We start from the raw sequence: 27,918 nt of genomic DNA on the forward strand, positions 1-27,918 counted from the left end.
ATGCGGGAGGGCCTTGTGTACCTTTGACACACACTACACCGTTCGGCACCTGTAATTCCCAGTCTTATGTTTCTTTTCCTTTAGGCTTCTTGAAAGGCAATGTCCTTTGTTGAATAGGGCAAGGCTAATTCCCTCCTGGTCATCCTCTCTGGTCTCGCTGCCTTTCTCCTCTGTGTAAACCAGGGGTGCACAACTGATTTTGACAGAGGGACGAAAGTACCTTTAGTGGGCCGAAAAGTAAATGTGGGTGGGGTGGTAGGCGTGGTGGGGCGTGGCATGACAGGAGGCTTTTTCAACCCCCAATTTTTATTAAACACATGGAAAAAGTATTGGTTTTTGAGGTGTAACCATTTTTATTTGTATTTCAAACTTACATTCTGTACTACATATTTTCCATTGTTATCATTTATTTCTATTTAGTTATTGCATATCGTCTGTTTAATTATATATATTTTATTGACCCTTGATTTGACATTCCTCTATTTTGGACTGCTATACTTTGCTGTTTGGGTTGCCCAAGAGGAGTATGGCCTTCGTCGAGTCAGGTTTCCACAAAAAGCAAAGGATGTACATCTCCTAACTGTGCCTGTTTTAGCTTTATTATTGGGTTCTTGCTTGGGGTCTGACACTATGCCCCCTGGCTCCCACCCCTCAAGCAAACACTATGCCCCATGGCCCCCACCCCTCAAGCAAACACTATGCCCCATGGCCCCCACCACCCAATCAAACACTATGCCCCATGGCCCCCACCCAAACACTATGCCCCATGGCCCCCACCAAACACTATGCCCCATGGCCCCCACTCCTCAACCAAACACTATGCCCCATGAACCCCACCTCTCAACCAAACACTATGCCCCATGGCCCCCACACCCCAACACTATGCCCCTTGGCCCCAACCAAACACTATGCCCCATGTCCCCCACCCCTCAATCAAACACTATGCCCTATGACCCCCAACCCTCAACCAAACACTATGCCCCATGACCCCCAACCAATCACTATGCCCCATGGCCCCCAACCAAACACTATGCCCCATGGCTCCTAACCAAACACTATGCCCCATGGCCCCCACTCCTCAACCAAACACTATGTCTCATTGCCCCCACCCCTCAACCAAACACTATGTCCCATGACCCCCACCCCTCAACCAAACACTATGCCCCATGGCACCCACACCCCAACACTATGCCCCTTGGCCCTGAACCAAACACTATGCCCCATGGCTCCCACCCCTCAACCAAACACTATGCCCCATGGCCCCCACTCCTCAGCCAATCACTATGCCTCATGTCCCCCACCCCTCAACCAAACACTATGCCCCATGACCCCCACACCCCAACACTATGCCCTTTGGCCCCCAACCAAACACTATGCCCCATAGCCCCCACCCCTCAACCAAACACTATGCCCCATGACCCCCAACCCTCAACCAAACACTATGCCCCATGGCCCCCAACCTCAACCAAACACTATGCCCCATGGCCCCCACACCCTAGCACTATGCCCCATGGCCCCCAACCAAACACTATGCCCCATTGCCCCCACCCCTCAACCAAACACTATGCCCCATGGCCCCCACTCCTCAACCAAACACTGTGCCTCATGGCCCCCACCCCTCAACCAAACACTATGCCCCATGGCTCCCACCCCCAACCAAACACTATGCCCCATGGCCCCCATCCCATGCAACCATACCGACCCGAACCCCCATCCCCCAACTCAGCACACAAACTCACAAGCATACACCAATACACTATGCACCCATACCAACACAAACCCCCATCCCCCAACTCAGCACACAAACTCACAAGCCTCTCAACATACACTGCGCAGACATACAAATCCGAACACCCATACAGACCCGATACACCCCCAACCCGCATCTCAACATACACTGCGCAGACATACAAAAACAAACATTCATGCACACCTGACACCCCCCCACCCTCGCATCTCAACATACACAACACAAACATACAGAAACAAACATTCATGTACACCCGACACCCCCCCACCCCTGCATCACAACAAACACAATACAAACATACAAAAACAAACATTCATGCAACCTGACACCTCCCACCCCTGCATCTCAACATACAAAACACAAACATACAGAAACAAACATTCATGCACACCTGACACCCCCCACCCCTGCATCGCAACAAACACAACACAAACATACACCAACAAACATTCATGCACACCCGACACCCCCCACCCCGCATCGCAACAAACAAACAAAAACAAACATTCATGCACACCCGACACCCCCCCACACACAGCACAAACATACAGTATAACAGACCCGACACACAAACACAAACACAAACACAAACTGACCACTTACCGGACGTGCTGGAAGGCAGGCTAGCTGGAACGCTGGCGAGTTAAGTGGAGCGGTACTACGGCTGGCGTCGCAAGCAAGGCTGAAATGCCTTCCGGCATCAAGCCTTACTGGCCACGCCAGCCGTAGTGCTGGCCCTCCATTGGTGCAGCACACACGCACTACGTGGCTCGTAGGAGCTGCGTGGTGCGTGTGTGCTGAGCCAATGAGGGTCAGTGTTTTGTCCGGCCCGGAAGACAACAAAGACTTTCCTAATGACCTAATGAAGGGCGGCCGATGCTGCTTGGGGGCTGCCCTCCATTAGGAAAGTCTTTGTGCCTCGCGGGCCAGACAAAATGGCATGGTGGGCCGCAACTGGCCCGCGGGCCGTATGTTGTGCACCCATGGTGTAAACCGTCATGTCGGAAATGCTGCCTCCTCATGCATTTTGCCTTGCTCAGAATGTGCTTTTGTGCTCTGCTTTTCATCCATGTGAGGAGGTGTGATGGAAGTCAGGTGTGTGTGTAATTATCAGTAAGTGCCTGACTCTGCCTGACCCTTGCGTTGGGACATGATATGATATATGACATGTCAGGCATACAGCTCTGGTGTTAGTCCTTTGTCGCTCACAATGAACTGTCTATGAGAAAGTGTTTGTGTCGGACAAGGGGGGGAGGTTTAGGTTTCTAGGTATCCTACTTGGTAGGAGAGAGAAAAGGTGTTACAAGGAAAGGGATACTGCGTCCCACCCTTCAGCGTCCCACTTCCACTCCCCGAAGATCCCTATCCAGGTGATCCTCCCGCACTCGTCCACCCCCAGGAACTGGATCCAACAGGGATGGCCGTGTTCTGGCCACCTCGATGACAGATTCCCCAGGGACTAGCAGGTGAGGCACCTTCAGGTTTCTCACACTACCAATAAGGTCCTTTAAGAAAGGGCAATATATCAGAGCCATCAACAAGGGTCTTGCCAGTGAGGAAACAAAGTAACCTTAGTGCTGGTGAGGAATGCATTCTCATTATACACTGTGGTGCAGAACCATTGTGTGTACAATTTATTTGCCCCACAGGTATCACACCTAGTTATGGTTTAAGCATGTGTTTCGCCCTTGAGTAAATGGGCAATGTAACTAGATGAATCAGTGTTTAATAAATCCATCTTTTAGTAGATTGGCCGTAGGAGCTGTATAGGTCTAACATAAACTTGTCAAGAAGGTTCTGCGAGTCAGTGCAGTGCATACAAATATCCCAGGTGATACATCCCAGGTGATGCATTGACAGTCAGGCTTTAGAGCTTGACATGGAACAGAGACTGCCCTTCTCAATTTAAAATCGAATCTATCTTCCATTGTGGATAAAGGTCACCCCGCCCTCTTAATGCTGCTAGACCTCTCGGCAGCCTTTGACCTGGTGGATCACTCACTCTTGGTCATGAGGTTGCGGGATGTGGCAGGCTGGTCAGGAGCTGGTGCTCAGTGGGTTGCATCATTCCTAGGACCCCGTAATGCAAGGTTTGCAGTCGATGATGCAGGATCCATTCCTGATGCCATCTCCTGTGGGGTACCACAGGGATCCTGTATCTCACTGACTCTTTTCAACATCTACATCCTGCCTTTCCTAACACTTCTGGCCGACCTGTGTGCTCAGTATGCCAACTATGCCGATGACACCCAGGTTGTCCTGAAGCTCTCTGGCACCTATGCACAGGATGCAGTGACCATTAATGAGATATATTGCGCCATTCAAGCTTGGATGCCCTGGCCCTGAATAATGATAAACCGGAACTTCTGATTGTTGTCTGTGGGCCTCGGCTAAAGAAACTACCTGCAGACTATCAGAGTTTCGACATTGTGGCTCCAACATCCCAGTGGCAAAGAGCGTGAAGACCCTTGGGGTCATGTTGGATGCTGGGCCTCCTAACCTCATGTCACCCTCTTTCGGGCCTCCTGTGGCTATATTAATAAACTCATCTGCCACATACGCCCTTGTATGTCACCCAAGAATATCGGTCTACTTGCTTCAGCATTGGTGAACTCGCACCTGGACTACAGTAATAGATTGTTTCTGGGCGCCCTGCAGGCAAATTTCACAGCACTACAGGTGGTTCAAAATGGTGCAGTGTGTGCCACTAAGGGTCTTGCGAGACGAGTTCACATAACCAACGATAGGAGGGTGCTCCATTGGCTCCCAGTGAAACATTGCGTTATTCACAAGGCCTTAACGCTGAGTCACAAATGTCTTAATCACGTGGCCCCATCACATCTCATTGATGGCACTAAGGTCTACCAACTGAGCCGCACTCTCTGGTCCTGTGACCAGGTGAGTCTCCAACAACCCAAATTCAAGCTCAAAGGGTTTGGTGGCACCACTTTCAATGTCCAGGCCCCCTTAGTTTGGAACACCCTCCCACCCCATCTAAGAAAGATAACAACCTTGACTGACTTCAAAAAAAGGATCAAAACCTATCTTTTTAACCTTGCCCTGTAACTGATTACCTGCTGCCCCATCCCTGTACCATGATTCACGTTGTCAGTCTTGTTTGTCTTGTGTGCGCCCTGAGACCTATGGTTGAGTGGCGCGTTAGAAACATTTAAATTAAATAAATAAAAAATAGAGTTAACTTTGGTGCACCTGAAGTTTTTTAATTAATTATTACTTTATCATGAACAAATCCGTGAGGATACGTCAGGCATATTTATGTCGAATTGGAGTTTTTCTACCATGAAATTGTCTACAGTCTAGATGTTTAACATTTATGTCAGGTTTGGGTTTGAGCAAACCAAAGAGGTGAGGGGGGGCTATGGGGTAGCAAAGAGGGCACCCGTAACATAATATGGCCAGTCATGCCAAGCCCTTACAACCAATGGAGCAAAACAATTCACCAATCATGTATTTAGTGATCAATGAGGCATACCTGTCATGCTGACTGTTGCAACATGGAATAGTGAAGAATGAATAGGACGAAAATAGCGGTGTACCTTTTGTGGATGATAAAGGGAGATCCAATATTAGCAAGGATGCTGAGGCTAGTAACCCATTCCCATCTTGCAAAGTGGTAGGGATACCCAAGCTATGCAAGCAATAGAAGATAGGTGGTCATAAAATAAAAATGTAAAGATGGGCCACTCTAATCTGCAACCACCGTCGATGACCTACAATAAAAGAGCTGACATCTGTCATGGAATATTTCAGGTCAGAATAAGAATTTGGAGCATGACGCATGGGGGCAATGCGTTGTTGTTGCCTTTCAGGAACCCTGACAATTGTCTTCTTCAAATGCTGCAAGCATTGTGAGAAATGTATGTGGCTTCACCCAACATGTTGTGGGTTAATGGCAAATTTACCATGTTTCGTAAATTAATTAGGGTTCATTTTTCTAAGGCACCCAGACCAAAAGATTATAATCCTGGTAAGGATGACCAGAGGGTTTTACAAATCCGTATGAGAATAGTCGCAAAATATCAGACTGCAAACCTTGGGGAACCTCTTGCATATTGGCATTGGGAGATTTTAATGCAAAGCCTGACCCCCCCCCCTGATGCTTCCAGAGGACCTGTCATGGACCTTGCCCCTGGCCCTCACTGGCAAGTCAGCCTTCCAGTTAGGGCCAGGTCAAAGGCCTTAAAACCTCATCCAAGACTCTCTTGAAGTCAGTCCTCGCGCCTTTGGCGCCAGGCTCATAACCATCATGAAGACCAACATTAGAATGGGACTATTTACTTGGGACTAATTAACTTGTGGGGGTTCAGACAACATGGAGGCACACACATAGCTCAGTTACAAGGAACTGAGCTATGCGGTCTAGTCTTTTGGGTGTGGCAGGCCTGGGACTACTTTACCTGGACTGCTTTGGGTGTGGCAGGCCTGGGACTATTTTACCTGGACTACTTTACCTGAGACTATTTAAACCGCACCCAAACAGCAGAACATGCTTTGCGTTATTTTGCTGTGGGTAGCGTAACGCTCACCGTGTCGAGTTCTTTGAAGCCAGCTTACCTGAAAGCAAGGACCTGCATAGAGAGAAAGAATACTACGAAACTTACCTTGAACAGTATCCTGTCTTCAATCCATCGCCGGCTTCATGTCCACTCACCTGAAGGTACGAACTCCATCATCCGGCACTGCATGCATCCTGGAATACCATAACCTGGAAAGAGGAGAAAGAAAGACAGTATTAGTAAGCGTTTACTCACGTTTCCTCCCAAATGAAGAAAGCCACCCAATTCTTACCTGAGTAGTCATCTCCTGGTCAGTATCATTGCTGGAACATTACGGCACTCGGAGAGGAACATCGCAACCTGCAAGGAGAGAAAAGACACAGGTTAGGAATATAAAAGGCGAAACGGCACTGCGCATCACGCATTACTCAGCAGACAGCATCGCGCACACCGCGCTTTCGCCTACCGGCCCATGCTCATCTTCAAACTGCATGACAACACCAAAATACCTTTCCATACCTAAAAGGAAAGAAGCAAGACATTATTATTCGAACTAACAGGAACATAAGAACTGCATATAAAGACTGTAAAGCAGCAAACCTACGGAGTCGCAGCAGGCCTAGATTCCCACAGGGGGGCTTGCACCAGTGAAGTAGCTTGGTTGCTGCTTGCCCCCCACGTCTACGCACCCCTGCCATGAGGAGCAGGACGGAAACCCACCTTTTACAATATTAAGGTGAGGAGAGGGCCCAAGGGGGAGTTAGGAGCTGAGGCCAAGGGAGGTGGGAAAACATAAAGACAATCTGGTATTGAATCCAGCTCTCCTAGATTGCAGACCCATCTTTAACCAGAGGCCTTACTAAGGGACCGGGAGAGGGTTCGGGAGTGCAAATCATCCAACCAGGGCAGGGTGGCGTCCCTGTGGAAACCAGGTGAGCGTAACAGGACTCCATGTTAGAGGCAGTGGGTTGGGGAATGTCACCTACTGTGATTTTCAAGTATGACAATCAGACCATCACGTGACATGTGTTTAATTTATTTCACAAACTTACAAGTATTAAATCAGAAGGGTGCAGTCCGGTAGTGGTGGCTGTTACCTCACAGTGCCCTCCCCTTTCCTTTCTGTTAGCAGTTCTCTCAGCTCAGCGTTTCCATGTCGCTGCAACAGCTTTAACCTGAGAGCAATCTGTCTCTGCATTTTCCAGGCAGGCTGCCTCCCCCCCACCTTTTGGCAATGTATCGCAACATCTCAATAAACATGAAAGTAACTGCTTCACCGTGGCTCCCTCGATGGCAACGTTTCACAGTGAAAGTCTGTTTCCCTTGTGCTGTGAAGTATCACCTGGGTTCTTTTTTCCCTCAATACCCAGTGGAGTTCTTATCTATCTGCAGGGGTTAACTTTCCAGTTGCTGGCGAGCCGCACTCACTCTTGGACAGAGCCCGGCTGGCCACTCTGCTAGCCCCCTGCTCGTTCTTTGGAGCCTCAGGTATGTCTGGAACCGGGAAGGTCCGCTCGAGGCTTGCATTACCAGCTCTGCCTCCAGGCCCAAGCTGGGCACTTGCCGTTGTAACTCTTCTCTAGCATGCCCACACAAATGCCTCTTCTGTGGCACTCGTCTCTGGCTCTCCCGGCTCACACTCTTTGTTCCCCAACCTCAAGCATGTGCTGCCATCCTCCTTCTTCGCTCCTCCACCTCACCTGTCCCGCCAGCTGCTTCTCATTTACTCGCTCCTGTGCTGCCCGACCCCACCTCCCTTTCATTCTGCACCTGCAGTTTGACTAATGCTGTGCTCACTGGTTTCCCTGGTGGTGCCTCCTCTGCCATCCATGTCAGGGTGTCACATACTAGAGGTAAGTCAAGTTATTTTCTTTAATACTAGATTGAAATACATATATGGTAGGATCCGGGTAGAACACACCCACAACACATACCTTTGTATCAAATGCCACACCTTTCTTGATAAAATACATTTGTTTGAATAGGGATTCATAGTTTAGGTTCAGAGATTTTCCTGTAATCCATGCAATTGAAAATGACAACAAGCCTTTCATTGCTTTACTTAATTTTGGGCATCTCCCCATAAAGAAGTTCCTGGAAATTCATAAATATGGTGCAGATCGCTTAGAGATCTTGAACATGAAAAATAATGTAAGATTAAAGGGTCCATTCTTAGAGCAATATATTGGGGTTATTGTTGTGGCAGTATTGTCTGATAATGAGATTATTTTGTGCAGAATTCTATGAGAATCGCGATAAGACCACGGAGGATTATGTCCTCAACCAAAAATAGCAGTTTGCATTAAAAATCATGCATTCATTCATGTGGAAGGAGGACGAAGTGATTTACATTGCATTTAAAAGATTCAAGTTGTTAAGGGTTTCAATCAGGCGTCACACACCGGACCAGGACCCTCGCCTTTAGCCTTGAATGTAGCGCTCAATTGGAATGCTTTTACTTTATTTTCTACGAATTCGAATTGAGCCGATACCAAACCCGTCTCACACCCCCTTTTAAAAATACACCGGAACACAATGGACCATGAATCAGGCCGGTTGGTGGGAATGCAATATTTATATATTTTAAAATTCAAATGAAATCACACCATTTTTAATATTGGGCAGCAATCACCCATGGGGTGACAATTACAATATAAACTGAATAAATACACTTGGTTAACCTCCTACTAGAACATATCCAAAGCACAGATGAATAGGAGCAGTTTAGCAATACGGGTAGAAAGCACTTAGTTAAGATTTCTCCCAGCAATGTTCCCTCAAACCCCAATTAATCGAATTATGAATGATAGAAAGAAGCAGCAGGGAGTCAGTGACACTGAGCAGCAAACAGAATTAAATTCGGACCTTCCCTCCCGAAATGGGAGTCAAAACCGGGTTTTAAAACCTTTTCAATTGCAGTAAATGACAACCGGAATTCGACAAATAATTAACTGTATGTGTGGTTAAATAATGATGCACATATGTTTTATCACAATGTAAGGAATGTAGAAACACTAGCAACTATAAGGCAAAGTATCAACCAAGGCATACAGCTCATAAAGCAAAAGGAAGAACACGATGCAGCCGAAATCACACGTGGAAAAGTTGCATTTTTCTTTTTTCAGTTTTAGTCAAAAACGTTTTTTAAGAAAAACGGGTGAAATACACAGAATCGAAATGCAGTTTTTAGGCTGGGTGATAGATACACATCACAAGGACACTATGGAAGTGAAAGAGTGACTATAGCTGAAGAATTGGAAGAGATTTTCAAGGTGGAATGAGGTTCAGTTTAGGTAAAATAAAACAGTTAAGAAGAGAAAATCGGTTTAAAAAAGAAAAGGCAAGTTTTACATAAACTAAATTATCTAGACTATATTGTTAAAGAAAGACACGGTACCTTTCAAGATTGATTTGCGATGTCAACCTTTTCACCCGCGTTCAACTTTATACTCCCAATCCACACTTGAATTTGGCGATTTAGATAGTCAACCGGTTCTGGACTCAAAAGCTCTGGTCACAGGATAGAGGCATGCTCTTCTAACAGCAAACAGCTGGTCACTGGACGGCAAGGGTACAGTGGGCATGCAGGTAGTGAGCAATAGGCTGGTCTGGTCGCAGGATGCTCCCCAAGGTACCACAGCTTTTCCCCTTTGCTATTTGGGATATTTGTGGGGTCTTCTGGATAATTGGCCCTGCTTGGATAGGGTCAGCTATGCTTTGGCCTGGCAGTATAGTCTGGAATCTTGCAAAGGTGGATCTGGAATGTCTGGATACATAGGCACTGGAAATTCAGGAGAGAGGCCCTAGAGTGTGTCAGCCTCTCTTATTTATAAGGCGGGTGACTCATAGGATTTATTGTTGGGCAGAACTAAGCTAGACCTGCCCCGAAGAACCAGATAGGTCAGCCTCTGTTAGTCACCTCCTCAAGGATGAGACTCAATTTAGGGGGTTGTGTTTTATGAGGTGGAAAGCCATCTTACAGTTCTTTTTGCCAAAGATCAATCTTAACATAAATCACATGTTTGTACAGTTGTGGCACTTTTTCAGATGACATAGGCAGATTCCATATTTCACACAGAGCATGGTAATCCAACTCCCAGGTCTGTATGCCCTTATTTCGCCCTTCAAATAGTTTTTCGCGATTTTTGGAGGGAACCGCTTCACCCCACATCCCATAATTTTAGGTGTGTATACATATGATCATAGGGCATATTTCCATAAATTTTTAACGTTCCATCAGATGTACTTTCCCCATGATTCACATTCTCCTGGCGTTTTGTCTCATACATGCTATGAACAGCCACGATATCTTGTTTGAAAGCCACGAAAGTCACATTTAAACTGTACTACTTTTACATTACTGCTCTGTCCAGTTATATAATTATCAGGCTTAAAATGTATTCATCATATGGTATTTTGAGCCAAATGGGGCTGTCCTTTGTCCTTCAAGTAGGCCCATTTATTTCCAGACTACCACCAAATGTCAGTTCAGCCCAGGGTGGCCATGGGGGTTTCCCAGTTTGATTGAAGGATTATTGTCACTTCCCCAATTAACACGTAGGTGTCCCAGAATCTATTGTCTCAAGCTGAAGCCCAGACAAAAGTCTGACGAGCATGTGATATTTCTTTCTCTTAGTTATTCAAAGTTTCCAAGGGCAACAAATAACACGTGTGTGTCCCATAAATCCCTTTGTCGCTCATTTGGGGGGAAAAGCCACTCCTGTTGTTAGCACCCCCAACCCCTGGCAGTTCCACACTGCAGCCATTGCCTTTACTTATTTAATTTATTTCCCTGGCTCAGAATCATGTCTGTTGAAACAAAACATCCCATTTAGGTTTTCAAACAACACCCCCCCCCCTGACATTTCTAGGCCAGGAAAGGGCTTTATTCAACATAACCCTTTTGAAACAAGCATTTTTCTAATTTCCAAAAGCACATTTTGGCACATGGTGAATTCTGCTGGATGTCCCTGTCAAATTCGGTTTTCTCTTCCATCTTGATTCCAAACACTGTTTGTAGCCCCAGTCAGTTTCTCTTACACAACAGTCTGTATAAGGCCAAGGGTCCCTTGAAATTGACATATGCACAGAGCTATGATTTCCTTTGCAGGGTTTATTTTTGACCCTTTGTAGCAAAAAGTCAAGCGCTTTTCCATACGGCTGAAAGTAAAGTTTCTGGTGACTCCCAGATCAGGCCTGACATAGCCTGTCATTCAAGGATAATGCTTTCTTTCGCTGGCACAATCTGAATGTTTATGGGCACAGCAGGTTCTCCTGGGATCAGAACTGTGGAAGGTTGAACAGATGAGAAAGAGCATCAGGGTGGCAACATTTTAAACACCAAATATTTCCTTTTTTAAGGGGAAATGTTGAGCTTGCAGCAAAGCAGTGCTGATTTTCCATTTTCTTCTTGGATGCATGTAAGAAACACACTGGCTCAGTGTGCTCCCTGTCCCATCTTGCCCAATAGGTGCTTGGCAAGACAGTACAGCCATTCATTTGTAGCTACAAAACACAGTTTTGATGCAAGGCCCTGGTGCTCAAAGGAGCCAGCACAGCCATTCTTCTGTTAACTGTTGAAGTGCAGCTTGGTGATGTGGGGAAGTACGGCTGAGTGGGTAAATATATCCCACAAAGTGTAATCTATTAAATGATATCAAAAATGGGAAAGAGGCTCCACTGGCATGAGACTAGGCAGGGGAAAAAACACATCTCATGTATACTGAAAGAAAAGATAATATAACCATGGGATTTGGAATTTCAACATGCCTTCTGGTCTATGACTACAAAGAGATCTTTGGATTCCACCTAATTTGACATGGGTAGAAATGCCACAGGATGGCATAAACATTTTGTGGCCTTCTACCTGGCCAAAGGAAGTGGAAATTTAAAGGGAGACAATATTATTTCCAGTGGCAGAGAAAAAATACAAGAGATCAGATGATTGTGAGAAAATGCTATTTTCTGTAAATGTAATGCCTGCATATAAGATTCGAAGAAAGGTAAGAACCCGGGCCCGGATAGTGTTCCCCCAAGTTTGAAAAAAGCAGAACCATCAATGTGGGGACCTTTGCTAACAAGGGCATGTCATCAAAAATGTTTTAGTAAAGTGGTATTGAATAAAGCCAAAGTCATGGCACAAGCTATTTATGAGGTCATGGTATGAGGTCTACATAACCAGTAGGTGTTTAATCATGTTGAAAAGAACTTTGTAAAGAAACCCCTCTGATGTCATAAGTCAGTGCTTGGAATGTTGGTTCATAATGAAACCTGCACAGACTAGTTAAGGGGCGAACCCATGTATAATTAGGTAAGGGCGCTGTTCCAATTATGGCATGGGACGATAACTCGTTATGTGAAGATATAGTAGAAGAATTGCTTCCTCGCCGTCAACCTTTTAACTTGAAATAGTTCAAAAGTATGTGAGAAATTATGTGAGTAATAGGAAAAGTAAATTGGTTCACTGATCCTAAACCTATTCCACTGCAGGATACATACACATTGAAATTGACTGTGTTTTTGGATAAGTGGGAGGAGCAATGAGAGAAGGCTAAATCAACGCCCCTGATGGTCACATACCTGGGTGTTAGTATACCAGGTAAGCTTTCACTTCTGTAGACTTAATTCCCGATCATGTCCATGGAAGATTGTTCACAGAGGTGCAATTGAACCACTTTCACCTTCAGGAGACTTCAGCATTATGGCAGGGGCAGGATTTCTTAACATCTGTGAGGGGTCAGAGATGGGAGATGGACACAAAGGTATAGTTTTTTCAATGTTTGACATTCATTAAAATAAGAAAAGGGGTGAGATAAATGCCTGTCTTTCCTCATCCTAAAGAGAATGTCCGTACCTAGCAAACTAAAACTAAAGATAGATAACCTAGAGTCAAAAAGCATCTGATCCCCACTCTAATACATATAACAAAAGTGCACAAGGAATACTTGACTGTCTTTGGTTCAACACAAAAATGCAAAAATTCAAACTTACAGTTTTTAGAAAGTACTCCTTGTGACCAGGGCTGGGCGCCCTTCCCTGGGTCAATGCAGGAATACCCTTTAAAAACGTTCTGATTTAACAAAGTTATGTTCAGTTCAGTTCAAGAGAAAAAAGGTATTTTCCATCCACTGCGTCTTACCACTTGGTAAATGTCTCTTCAACAAAACACTAGTTCATAAACCAAGACAGTTGTTTTTCTCCACACAATGTCTTTCTCAGGATTCAAAGAAAATCTGAGCATATCACATTTATTCTTCCAATACAGTGCTTTTGTCAGGATAGCAGAACAACTACTTTTGGAGATGACACAGTTTGTCAAAATGATATAATAACCAATGTCCTTCCAAAGCACCTTTTTACCACAAACACATTTCTTCAAATCAACTGTTTCATTCTTGGTCATCTCGCCTGCGAGGACTAACTACTAGTGGTCCCTTTCCTGTTCACCCCCCTGCCAGGAAGAAAACTCCTTCAATTACAGTTGGTCTCATCTGTTAGTGGCAATATGGGTTACAGATTTCCCCAAGCTGGGGTCTCCGAAAAGGAGAATTGTGCCCTTGTTGCCTTTTATCTCTTTGTTATAGTCTCTGCGCTGGTGACAATATGGGTTACAGGTTTCCCCAAGTTGACATCTCATGAATGGATAATTGTGCCCTCTTTGCACTCCTACGTCTTCTGGATAGCTTTTTGGCTGTTGGCAATGTGGGTTACAGGTTTCACCAAGTTGACATCTCATAAGTGGAGAATTGCGCCCTTTTTGCCTTCTATAGTTCACCAATTAAGGGGTTTAATTAGGCATTCATTTAACTTTCTTTGCCTCCTACCTCCTTATTTCACTTTGCTTTCGGACTCCCCCTGGCTTAATTGCGGGAGCCATAAGAGCTACAAAGAGCCCTACTGCCCTGTATTTCTTCTGAGGGTCACTGGTTATTGTTGGTGGCTTTGGCGACCTCCTCATCTGCTGCACGGCACAGCGGTTCTTCTCTTTGGCATCTCTGTGTCTCGGGTGCCTCTTCGGTTCTCTCACCATCTGGATCTCTCTCTCTCTGGGAGCCTCTGCTGCTCCACTTTCAGTAACAATGGATCTCCCAATCTCCTGTCCTCCTTGTAGACTCTGTCACTGTCACGTCCACTTTCTTGCCTTTCCTCATACCTGCTGTTTCCATACATGCTCTTACCCCAAGCCACAGCTTGGGAGAGTGGAGTCTCTCTTGCTCCTTCCTTTTCCACACAGCTGTGGTTCATCTTCAAGTTTAAATGTCCTTCTCAGGTGCCTTGCCTTAAAACAATTAAACCGCATATTCTCTTCAATGGTTTCTTTGAGCCTCATGGACTCCTGGTCCTTCTTCCTCGTGCCAGTGCCAGTGCCAGTGCCACAGACAATATGAATCCTGATGTCCATAATGGGTTTGAGTTTTTTTTATAGCTATTCATTTGTACTTTGGTGAACTACATGTTATCAGTGTTAGGAGATGTTATATGAGTTATGTGTGATTTAATATTAGGGCTAAGACTTTTACCAAAGACAGAATAATGGCCATTAGAGAATGTCACATCTAATTCAGGAACTTCCAAGGTATACAACTTATTCTGTCTAGGTAACTTTTCACAGAAGGTTCCTCGGGTCTCGTTGTGAGAGGGACTTGTGCAATGACAGCATGCCATCAGATATTTGGGAACATAAAACTCTTCCTCACACTCATCCTCACAAGAAGAGGAATTCTGTGTCTCTCCCAAAGGCGCCACCACTTCCCCCTGACAACCATCTCCTCCCATGTGATCCTCCCTCCTGATACCGCCCCCAGGGTTAGGATCAGGTAGCATCTGCCTTCCCCTGGCCACATGAGAGGAGACCTTAGGCTGGGGTCCAGTGATGACTCTGCAGGATTCATCGCACATCCCTTCTAAAATGGCGGTCAGTGACATGCAGAAAGCAACATTCATCTTTAGCTATTCTGTTCCTGATAAGGTAAGGTTTAGGTAAATAAAGCATTGGCTGGTACCTATACAAATGGCAGCCAATTCTACAATGTATTGGGAAGCTTGGTTTTATATATTGACATTGGACAATCAGGAAATATTATGTAAACGTGTTACTTTTGTCATGTGTATATTAAGGTGTGAGTCTAGAAGGATGTCTTCGTCATTATCATACTCTTATACTCTTTTATGATGTTATTGCTAATTTGCTTCACAAAATTGTAAAGATGGTTTGAATAATATTTCAGTGAGCACCATAGCAATTCCATATTTTATGTGCTGGCCACTGATTGGTTGTTAGTGATTTAAACCCACACATTCTGTCACATTAGGCACAAAAACGTATAATTAACTACACCTGGTCCGCTGGAACCTTAAAAGTCTGTCAGAACTCCAGCATCCCAGGAAGGACATATCCGCATCCCCCTCAACTCCCCCTTTGCAGACAATGCTTTCTCTGGTGGCGCCATTCCTGCAGGAAAGAGGCAATGATAATGTATGTCTCCAAATACCAGGCCAATTCCCACCTCAGGGAACACCTCTTTCCCTGCTGCTCTCATTCTACGTTGCAAACACTACACCTCTCAAGCCCATCAAGATATCTGTGCTTTTTTCTCTGGTCGTACTGCAGTCAGAGAACCCTGGGTTATCCCCATCAAAGACAATGACCTCTCGGTGCAATGGTGATATTCCTGTAGGACACACAGGCTGACTTTATTTCTCTGGTTGTGCTGCAGATGTTGTTACTCTAGCAAATGTGCACCTGACAATGAGACTATTGTCAACAAACAGAGATAAATTGAGACATAGAGAGAGAGAAAGAGAGAGAGAGAGAGAGAGAGAGAGAGAGAGAGAGAGAGAGAGAGAGAGAGAGGGCGAGAGAGATTATGCACACACCATTACTACTAATAAATGTTGTCGTAGCAGATTGTGTTTTTACCACCCAGGCAGTTAATAAAGGATTTCAAGGATTACATGAAAGGATCTTTCTCCACCTCTCTGACCAGCTGCTGAGAAAATTACACTACATACCACAGCGTTTAGGGGATCGTTGTGCCTACCCCTGATCCATGGATGTTGGCTCATGATTCTGATATCTAAGGGTGGACAGTGCCTCTCAGGAGCCCCCTTACACTGTATCAGGTATCAAGGGGTTCAACAGAGGTCCCCTTTAAACCACCAGAATTAAACCAAATAAAAGGTATTGTAATGAAATGCCCTGTCTACCATGACTGCACTAACATTGTAGTCTGAATGTTATTTATAGCACTACTGGAGTCAGGTTGTGGTCTGCTCTGCCTGGGGGAGCTAGGCCGTGAAGTACACAGGTGGGATTACCTTCTGGACACACCCTCTCCTAAACACTACCAGCACATTGTATGCTGGACGGTAACCCTGACTACCTACTAGCAGAAGAATACTGCCAGAGGTAGCCCTGGTTACCATCTGGCCGACAACTTGATCCATTTACCTAATGGGGAGCAATTCGGATAAACCAGAATCAAAAAATATATCTAAAATGTCTTATAGGCTTAGAATACGTACTTCAATTGGATCAGAAGCTAAAAGAAAACTTTTAAAATGAAGAATGCATAACCAGTTCATCCAATCAGCATCAAATCCAATTTCAGCATCCAGTGTGATTACTGACGAAAGAAAAAACACGGTTTTGTGTTGTCTAGTAAAGGTACTTCCTAAATGAAGGTAGGGTGTAGACTATTATTTCTTTCTTACTGAAAATGTTTCAAAGACTATGTCCCTCCAGCCAGGTTTAGTGGAATTACTGCCAGCTATTTGGTTGGTAAATCTGCTAAGTTTGTGTGTTTTCACATTATACCACCAAAGGTCATTCTGCTGGTGAAAATGCCTCCATGAGTATGCAGGAAATACCTACAGGTGAGTGTTGGAGAAATTTCCTCCAACTTCCTCAAAATCAAAATTTGTCTTAGTGTTGACATTTATTCTATTCTTGCCATGTTTTACCACTACCAAGGTATTTCGAGCGAGGACCGAGGTGCTATTAGGAAGATACACTGAAAGCCAACTGGGGGATACCACCAGGGGGCGCATATAGAATGGCTGCTTGGTCCTTCATCTTAACCACGACCCGCAGAGAAATGTTGGTGCATTAAAGTAAACTCAGCCCGTTTACTGAACAAATGGAAAAATAGAGACGAGAAAGTGGCTGGCGATCGGCAGGAAGTTTTCCGAAGAGAATCAGTGGAGGCAGACCCCTGAAACACAGCACGGACCGGTGACCTCCCCCAAGGCCTGGCCCCAATACTCATCAGTGCCTGAGCGCGCCAACATCCCAGCCCGGTGGCTGACGCGGCTGTCCCTGAAAGGGGAAAAGCTGAAGTGAGGGACAAGCTGGGAGTGGGTCCCTGAGGTGCCAGTCTGAAGCGGAATAAAGAAAAGCAGTGGACAGCTCTGCCATCGGGGACCAAGTTTGAGAAGCGAGAAAGCAGGCACTGTTCAGGGCGGCTACACAGACTGGACAAGCTGCGAGGACGGTCAGAGTCAGTGGGGGCGGCGGTCGGTGCTGGGCCCCCGTGGAAGTGGAGGAGCACTCAGCGAGGAGAGAAAGATCACTGGGCTTGTGGGAACCCTGGGCTTGGGGAGCTCTGCCCCCACCCCCGAGGTCCTTGCTGCTATCGTCCCGACCCCCTAGAGGAGGACAACAAAGGTATTGCTGCACTCATGTAGGAGGCTCCTCTTGCACCTTTCCCACCATTCCGGCACTGTAGCCATCTCCAGTGGACAGCGGACCACATTGGCCAGTGAAAGCAACACTACAGTACACATAGAAAGACAAGGAGGGTTTCATGGTCCCAGACTCTTCAGGAGCATTGTTTCACACGCAGCTTGTCACCTCATTTGATATTAGCAGCAGAACCTGGGGACCCGGGCGCACAGCACGAGCAGCACAAAAGGGGTAGCACAGTAGTCGAGGGGCACACTGTGCACAGTGATGCCCCCCCTAATAACCTGAGCTATCAGCGAGCTGGACCAGGCGCTTCTCTCAAGCCAGTGAACACAAGCCATCATCGTGCTGGACCAGGTGCTCCCTTCGTGCTAGTGGACACACAAAATGAAACGAAACGCTGGGCTGGCCCTCCTGGCATAGTGGGCCAGGTGCGCAGAATTAACCTGGGAGCTGCGGCACACGCATCTGGGCACAACTACTTTTTGGTGTATGTACTTTCCTCCATAACAAGTATCCAGGAGTGCCAAGGCTAGGAAAGAAAGCCAACATGAAGCGATAAGTCTGGAACCTGCCCCACACAAGCTCTCACCAACTCAAGGAGCACATACCAGGTGAATTAGAACCTGCAACAGCCCACCACTTACAGGAATATCGTTGCACAAGCCCAGCTATGGCGGCCCACCCCCTAACAGACTTGCTGTGTATACCGGGAGCAGATCACGATACTTCCACAAAAGCAAGTATTTGCCTACTCCTGGACGAAATTAGGTCTTTGGGGAGCAGTATGGCAACCACTGTGAACGCACTGCAAGACAGAGTGGGCAAAATTGAGGACAAAGTCGAGGCCCTGGAGAACTACCAACTTTCAGCTGACCTGGTAGAAATTAAAACAGAGTGTCGCTTTCAGGACCTGGAGCAAAGGAACGCAGACTTGGCAAAGATTGACGATCTAGAGAACAGGGAGATGAGATTAGATATACAGATACAAGGCCTCTAGGAAACATCAAATTAAAACCTATTAAACCTGGAAAGACAAGTGAAATCCCTGTTAAATTCCCTCGTCCCTTCAGTGTACTCTGTCAAATTCCAGGTCTGGCGTTAGGGGGGAAGGGATGAGGGAATTTAACAGAGTACACTGAGCTGGAGGCCCCCCAAATGGGCTGAGATCTGTGCTAGCCAAATGTACTCACTACAATCATAAGGTCAAAATTGTGCAACAGGCGAGATAGCAGGACCACATTGACTTTGAGGGCTCACGGGTCAGAATTTTTCTGGACCTTGCAGCATCCACCATCACTAAAAGGAGGGATTGCCACCCACTGACCACATGGCTTTGAGAACGCAATATATGATATAGACGGGGCTTCCCATTTGTATTGTCCTTTGAACACAACAATGAGGAATACAGGGTGGTTACCGCAGAAGAAGCACACAGCGTTCTACAAGGTCTAACGGCGGGAGCGAGTGGACAGAAGATAGAGGAACTCCTGTCATCCTCAGAACCATCCAGGAAACCAATAGGCCCCTGGCCCAAGAGGGGGCGAGCCAAGAGTACAAGGAAGTTCAAGAGTTACAACACCCCGTGTAAGCTGGGAGCACATAAATGGACATGATAATTTCACCTCGCAATCGAAGAACGCAGAGAGGTGCGCCCAGCTACGTATTTTGAATTTTCCTGGAACGGTTGGTGTACCGATCTCGGTCTGAGGACGAAGGCTGAACTTTCCACTGTTCTCATGTATTAATTAACCGGGCTGAGCAATTAAGTGCTGGTTATTGGAAATAAGCGCCGACTGAAAGCAAATATGTTGTAGTTTGATGTTATGGGTTTCGGGAAGTTCCCCGTAGTGTGGCCTTATGTTTTATTCTAGGGCATCTCCAGTTACAAGGGGAAACCTTCTTTTTCTTGTTGGCAGTTTGGGGTGTACGTGGGATTAAAAGGGGGACGCACTCACAGGGGTAGAGGAACGGGAAGGGGGTCAATCACAAAAAGCTTCAGCTAACAGCATTTTATACTTTAAATCTGCACGTAATGCAGGCACACGGGTAGCACTTCGAAGGAGATGTCATCGCAAACCTGAAACTAACAACGCACAGAGTAGGGCTAATTATATGGCTACTCATGAGATTATTTGAAACCAGGGGCATGGCAAATAATTCGGGGAGATTTGGGTCACTAAATGTGAAGGGCCTTAACTCCCCCCAAAAAAGATCAATGCTGATAAGGACATTCAATCAGTTCAGCTTGGACCTACTTTTCGTACAAGAAACCAAGTTTCGAAGTGGAAAGGAGAGCCCCCTAAAGGGAAGACACCTGTGGGCATCAGGACCAGTCAAAAAGGGAGGTGTATTCATTCTATATCGCGCATCGGTGGGACTGCAGATCACACAAACCTACAGAAACTCGGATGGCAGGTATCTCGCAAAAAATTGCACCATTCGACCAAGGGCAGTCACATTGTGATCAGCGTATGCACCCAACAGCCAAAAAATCGCATTTAGAAGAGATCTCTTCACTTTTTTAGAAAAATTGAGGACCGTGGATTTCATCTGTGGTGGGGACTTTAACATGGTGATGGACCCGGCTCTTCCAGCTCCTCATGCAGGAACACTTCCTGGTAGACACGTCGAGGTGCCGCCACCCGCAAACAAAAGCATACACATTCTATTCATCCCCACACCACCATTCATTCGCATAGATTACATTTTCTTAGAGGCAGCACTGGAACACAACATCAAGGGGGGAGGCCTATGTATTACCTATGTATTACTTTCCCACCTATTGCTAAACTATCTTATGCCAATTGTATCAGTATCCTTTCTTTTACTGACCACTAGAGTAGTGCTTTTTACACTGCGACTATCTGTTACAGCATGTTCTCACCTAGACTATTTTTCACTGTCACTTTATGCAACCTTTTTACAAGTATTATATGTGCCTCCTCTACCACAATTAACTGTCTATCTCAACTTTTGCCATGTTCTCACCTAAATTTGTGTCCACCAGATGAGTATTGATGTTGAGTATAGCATTTCTTCACTATGTTTAATGTATTAATTAATGACTACATATCACACTATGCACTTTGGTCAACATTTTACATCTAGTATAAACATCAGGCAGACTTAGCCTCTACACCTTTAACATCGACCTTTCAGGCCACAGCGCTTTAGCTTACTTCTCCAGCCTCAGAACTAGATCACATTGAGTTACTCGAAAACCCCCTCTGTGGGACATCAACCTCTCTTATTGCCTCACCTCTCTTCTCGCCTTTCCTTCAGAGCACCTACACGTCCACCCTACATATTACAATGTGTAGGCCTATCTGGTCATACTTCACACTTATCCCGTTACATTACATACCATTCACCACCTGGCTTACTCACATCACTACCTTAGACAGTCGGTTTGTAAGCAACTTTGCTTAGCTGCAATTCACACAACAGAATCTTGATAGTTCGGGGTTGTCCACCAACCCCCCATCCTTTCACCACCACCTGCTACTATCATCAACCACGCTCAGTCAGTATTTTCACAACCTAGCGTTCACTACCACAATCACCATGTCAGACCTCAAACATTATTTGAACTCACCAGCCCTCAGGTTACAACATTTTGCATCCAAACCAACGCCTAACCAACCTTGTGCCACACCCCATATAAATCAGAGACTAGGCTCTAGATTCTGCCATGAAGTCCACCACTCACACCTACACACTAATAGCAAACCAACATCTAACCAGGATCTCCCTACCAATGCGACCTCTGCTATCGACACCATGACCCCTGCTCAAAACATCTTCCCAATCACTCATGACAGTAGCCCTACTAGCTCCAAAACTCTACCAATCAAAGGGGCCATAATAAATGCCAGGTCACTCCCAGCTCAAGCTCTTGACATTGCTGACTTCCTCACAACGGAAGACCTTGACTTCCTTACCATTGCGGAAACATGGCTTCATGCGGCATCTGGCCCCGCCCTGTCCTTGGCCATACCAGATAACTATGCCATTATCAGATGTGACAGGAGTACCAACCAATCTAAAGGTGGTGGCGTTGCCATCATTTTCAAAAGCTCCCTTGTGCTTAGACCTATTCCGTATTCACAAATCCCATCTGCTGAACTGTTAACTAGCTATCTCGCCTAACCACACTGCTTCATTGCACCTCATTCACAGACCACCAGGACATATATCCTCCTTCACTGAGGATATATACACTATCCTTGCTACTAACACAAAGCCAAATTCACAAATTGTATTACTTGGTGATTTCAACCTCGGCCTCCAAGATCCGAATGACACGGTTGCCCTTGACCTAGCCAACTCACTAACGGATCTAGGCTTCACTCACCACATCCAAGAACCTACTCATATCAAGGGCAGAACCCTCGACTGGCTAACAGACTTCAACTGCACAATTAACCCATCGTCAGTAACACCATACCTATGGTCTGACCACCACAAAATAATCTTCACCATCAAAGCTTCCCCGTTAAGTACTAAAACAAACATGCCACCTGCCATCCCCACCCACAACAAGAAGGACATTACTAAGGAGAAACTGCTCCCTTTAATCTCCCCACTTCTTGATAATATGTCATCATCTAATTCCGACCCTACAGTCCGTGTGGACACTTACAACCTTACTAAGTCCTCATCTGAATTTGTGGTTTACACCTAATCTCAGAGACCTCCGCAAAGCTAAAAGAAACGCAGAGGGGCATTGGAAAAGTATTCCATCTGGTGCCAATAAAAGCTCCCTGATCATTGCATCATCCAACTATAAAGAAGCTATATTCCTTGCCAAAAAAGATGCTTACAACAATCGTATCTTGTTGGCCGAATCTAATACTAAAGATCTCTTTAAAATTCTTAAAGAACTCAAGTCGCCCATAGCCCCATTAGACCAGTGCAACACAGATTCCTCCTGGTGCACTAACATCCAGAAAGCTCTCCTTGATAAAGTCTCATCTCTACAAACAAAAATGACATAAAAAAATACAGGTTAGCCCCAGATCCTGCATTCAAATCTGCATTTAATACCACAACTTCATCATATCCTGTCAAATCATTTAGCTTCTCACCACTCTCCACATGGGAAGTGGAGAACATTATTAAAAAGCTCAAACCTTCTAATTGTCAAGGTGACTCTTGCCCAGCACCTATCATTGAGAATGCGGCCCACGACCTTGCCTCCTTTATCGCTGCCCTCATAAACGCTTCTTTTAAATCTGGGATTGTACCCGACAACCTCAAGGATGCCTGGGCTGTCCCCTTAATTAAAAAACCTGCCGTCGGTCCAAGTAACCCGGCCAATTTTAGACCCACCACAGTGCCCTTCCTCCTAAAAATCTTGGACAGGGCTGCCTATATACAAATTCAGGCTTACCTTGAATCTAACAAACTTCTTAGCCTCCGGCAATTGGGCTTCCGTCCTAGACACGGAACTGAAACTGCCCTTATTGACTAAAAAACACAAATTGAGGATTTAAAAGATAAAGGCAAATTGTCCCTACTTCTATTGCTTGACTTGTTAGCAGCTTTCGATTCGGTCAACTACTAAATTTTGTGCCAACATCTTAAAACAGCTGCCCATTTCTCAGATGAAGCCACCTCCTGGATCAGATCATTCCTTGCAAACAGAACCATGCATGTCTTTTCACCGACCGCTTCTGCTGAACCAAGGTTCTTGTGTCTCCCCAACACTTTACAATGTATTTGCGATGCCCCCTTTTGATATTCTCGACTATCTGGGTGTCACCTATACCAATTATGCTGATGACACCCAGATACTCATCCCTATCACAGGCAACCATGCTATTGACTCCAGAGCTCTTAATGATGTTTACTCGGTCATCCAGGCCTGGATGGCACATCATGGACTGTGTCTAAATGATGAAAAAACCGAGCTACTCATCTTAGGTTCTCACACTAAACTTAATAAACTGGACCCCACCGTCAAATCCTTTATCATTGATGGGAATACCATTGACGTTTCTAATGATGCAAAAACATTAGGTATCTACCTTGATTCTACTCTGTCACTCACAAGACAAACAAATGCTGTCGTATCTGCATTGGCCTACACCTGCAAGCTTATAACAGCTTGTAGACCGTTCTTAACTGCCACTAACTGCATCATCCTCGCAAGAACCCTTGTCATGGCATAAACTGATACAATCATATCCCTTTCCTCTTGTAAATACATTATCATATGTTAGTAATTGTGCCTCTTCAGTAAATATGTTTACCCAATTCAGTTATATTGTAAATTTGTATTCATTGTTGCATTTTGCATTTTGCTATTGTTGTATATTCACTGCCACTTTATGTACCTCCTTGTTCCCCTTCCTTTGGAACTACTGTGCCTTACCTAAGAAATGCGCCCAGATGCCTTCGGGACAGGTGCGTAATACAAATAAAATAAATACAGATACAAATACAAATTGTACTAATGGGGTGGTCAGACCAGGATATGAGCACCATGAACCTTTACTTAGGTCCGAGCACCAGGATGGACAAACGATGGATCTGCAATGACACACTTTTTGCAGATCAGGTTTTTATGGACTCTCTAGATGCTGACATGAGGGAGTTCTTTAAGCTAATGACATAAGGGATCCCTCACAAACCATAGTGTGGTAAGCGGCAAAAGCAATGATAAGGGGGCTCCTAACAACACAGGGAACATTTGTGAAGAGAATCAGACTCCGACGTGAGGTATATTTGAAGGGAGAAATAAGATACAAAGAAGCCGAACTGTGAGGAGGGGTGGGAGATGCAGTCAAAACGTTGGCAGACATAAAGGAGCTTAGACAAGAGCTGAAAGATGTGTGTAGTGGGAAGGCGCTGATGCACCTCTGACATGTCAAACAACATTTTTACGAAAGAGTGGATAAAACCCACATGTTATTTGCAGCTGAACTAAGAGGGCAAAGAGCTGAGAGAGCGGTTTATAAAATCAAAAGCCCACAGTGGGCAACGTAGAATGATCCCACTGGAATCACAGCCCGCTTTGCCCAGTTTTCCCAACATCCTTTGACTGTGCACCCACTCAAGAAGACATAGACACATTTTTAGAAACCTCTGAGTTTCAACCGCTGCAATCCTCAGATATTGATAAATTGGGCGCCCCAACTGTAGTGGAAGAGGTAGGTCCCGCAATCTCAAAATGAAGGGCGGGTTCCGCATCAGGGCAGGATGGCTTCACCCCAGCTTTCTACAAGACCTTCAGCTGTGCTGTCGCACCCTTCCTGGCCCTGCTCTTTACTGACATCATGGAAACGGGACAGGCTCCACCATCCTTCACAGAGGCTAGAATCATTGTTCTCCCGAAAGACGGAAGGGACCAACTAGAGTATGGCTCCTACCGACCAATCTCCCTGCTGAATGTTGATGCTAAGCAAGCATACTCGCTAATAGGTTGTGTGGGGTGTTGCCAAAGCACGTACATAATGACCAGGTCAGTTATGTAAAAGGTAAGCAGGGCTCGGATGACATACGTAAAACTTTAGACCTAATAGCGTAAATCGACCGTCAAGACTCCGACCCTACCCTAGTCTCGGTTGAAGCAGAAAATGCTTTTGACAGGGTGGAGTGGCCATTTATGCTACAAGTTCTGAGGAAGGCAAATCTAGGATTGCGCTGGATCACAGGAGCACAGGCTCTTCATCGCAACACAAGAGCAAAGCTAGTGGTTAATGGTGTGTCTTCTCCTTCCTTCGCTCTGAGTCGGGGGACCTGACAGGGTTGCCCCTTATCACCCCTGATTTTTGCATTGGTGATGGAACCTCTTGCCCAGTCCATACGAATGGATGCCTCAATCACTGGGATTAAAAAATGTGAGAAAGAATACAAGCCAGCACTGTTCGCTGATGATGTCCTAGTCTAGCTGACACATCTGTCTCGGTCCATCCCGGCACTCTTAGCCGCGGTAGAGGAATATGGGTCTCACTCGGGTTTTCAGATTAATCGAAGTAAAACAGTCATACTACCGCTGAATGCAGGTGGTTCCCCCTTAGATAACCTTTTGAACACCTGTGGTCTGAAACATAAACTTGATCACATCAAGTACCTAGGGGTTACAATCACCAAACAATTAGGGGACTTAAATCAGGCAAATTATATCCCGCTGTGGATGGCGATTAAAAGGGGCATCCAAATATGAAAAATAAAGCTTTCATGGGTAGGAAGGTTCACGACAATTAAAATGAATGTACTCCCACGGCTTCTCTTCTTGTTTCAGTCTCTCCTGGTGAGTCTCCCAGACCCCTTTAACCTAGAAGTCAAACAAGCTCTATTAAACGTTATTTGGGAAGGGAAAAGATCCCAAGTGGCCTATAACACAATGATTCTTCTGAAAAATAAGGGGGGCATGGCCTACACATACATCTGAGTACTGCAGAGCAGCTCAACTCTGTGTGCTTCTGGATCACTTGAGGGAATCAGAGGACAAGCAATGGGTGCAGTTGAAGAACGGGTACTTCGCACCAGTCACATTGGGTGAATGGCTTTAGATCCCCCAGAAATCTCTGCCGCAAAGAGTATGTGAACACCCAATCCTTGCAGTGGTGTGGCCCCTTTGGAAAAAGAATTCAGACATGAGCGGGGTTACCACATGGCCCTCTCCCCTAAGCTGTATCTGGGCTCCCCCAATTATAGATCTCATAGCAGACCCAATTCAATTCCAGCCGCAATACAAACAGGGTTTGGTCAGGATAGGGCAAATGTGGTGGGAGGGAAGCTTCTTGGCCAGGGAAGAGTAGGAAAGCGCACAGCAAGGTCAGCAGATTCAGCCGCTGTCAAACTTACCATTAAAGGATGCACTTACTGACCCACAGTGGAACACACAGCCCCAGAGACAACTCATCCCCTTTGCAAATGTACTCAACACACAAATGGGCACCAATTGGTTGATTGCAAAACTTTATAGCGCCTTATTGGAAAGAGGACACTTACCAACACCACACACGCAAGAGCGGTGGGAAAAAGACTTGGGTTGGGAGGGTAATCAAGAGGATGGGCCACAATACACAAAGCTGTTAGGAATTCCACCATCTCCGTCCAATATAAAATGCACAATTGTAGGCTGCTCATGCAATGCACTTCACCCCTCAGAGATTAGCGAAAATGTACCCTGGAATAAGCCTGCACTGTTGGCGGGGATGCTCACAAATTAGCAATTATTGCCATCAATGGTGGGACTGTCCTAGGGCTCAAACTTATTGGAAGGAGATCCTGGGCTGGATCCATGACATAGAGGGAATAGAGAGGGCTGAAACCCCACTCCTTGTGTTGTTTGTGGGCGAGCTGGTGGAAGACCAATATTTAGTTCTGCTCCATTTGCCCCGAAACTTGCTCCTGGTGGCCTAAGTGTGTCTAACTATACGTTGCAAGGGTGACATGCTCCCGGTGAGAAAGGAATGGCTGTGCAAGACAAAGAGATATGACATGGAGACCACCACAGCACTGCTAATGGAATCGCACTCGCACATAGATATAATGTGGCTCCCATTTCTTGAGTATTAGGAACAGAACAAACTAGCGCCCTAAGGCCCCAAATGAAAATGGAGACAAAAGATGTTTTTCTTTGTACTCTGGATGACTGTTTTTTCATTCATTTACTCATTCGGCTATCCGTCCAGCTGTAATCGTGAACAAAGTTGTATGTATACGTACCATGAAATGATAGGCTATTTATAACACGCTTAATACCCAGAGGCATCTAAGCGTGGACCCAGGGATCGAACCTGTGTTGCTCTGTGTCATCTTGCTTCCAAGGCGAGCACTTTGCCCCTGAGCTATCCTCTCGAGACATGTGCTTAATGTTAGCTGTTTTTCTTGAAGCTTGTTATGTGTGGGGAGAGGGGCAGGGAAACAGGGGGAAGACAAAGTGAAAACCGGATCACCCATCTGCACTGTTCAGCTAATGTAATGCAATGTCATTCTCTGCATTTGTTGGT

The 27,918-nt window shown here is 45.7% G+C and overlaps 1 long non-coding RNA gene across 1 annotated transcript in view; it reads left to right on the forward strand.

The window, feature by feature from the left end:
* The window catches only part of LOC138569718 (uncharacterized), a 483,349-nt gene that overhangs the window by 254,069 nt on the left and 201,362 nt on the right, over positions 1 to 27,918 (forward strand). The window lies entirely within an intron of this gene.

Source organism: Ambystoma mexicanum, chromosome 2q (assembly GCF_040938575.1).
Source record: "Ambystoma mexicanum isolate Mex_15411 chromosome 2q, UKY_AmexF1_1, whole genome shotgun sequence".
Classification (NCBI taxonomy): Eukaryota; Metazoa; Chordata; class Amphibia; order Caudata; family Ambystomatidae; genus Ambystoma; species Ambystoma mexicanum.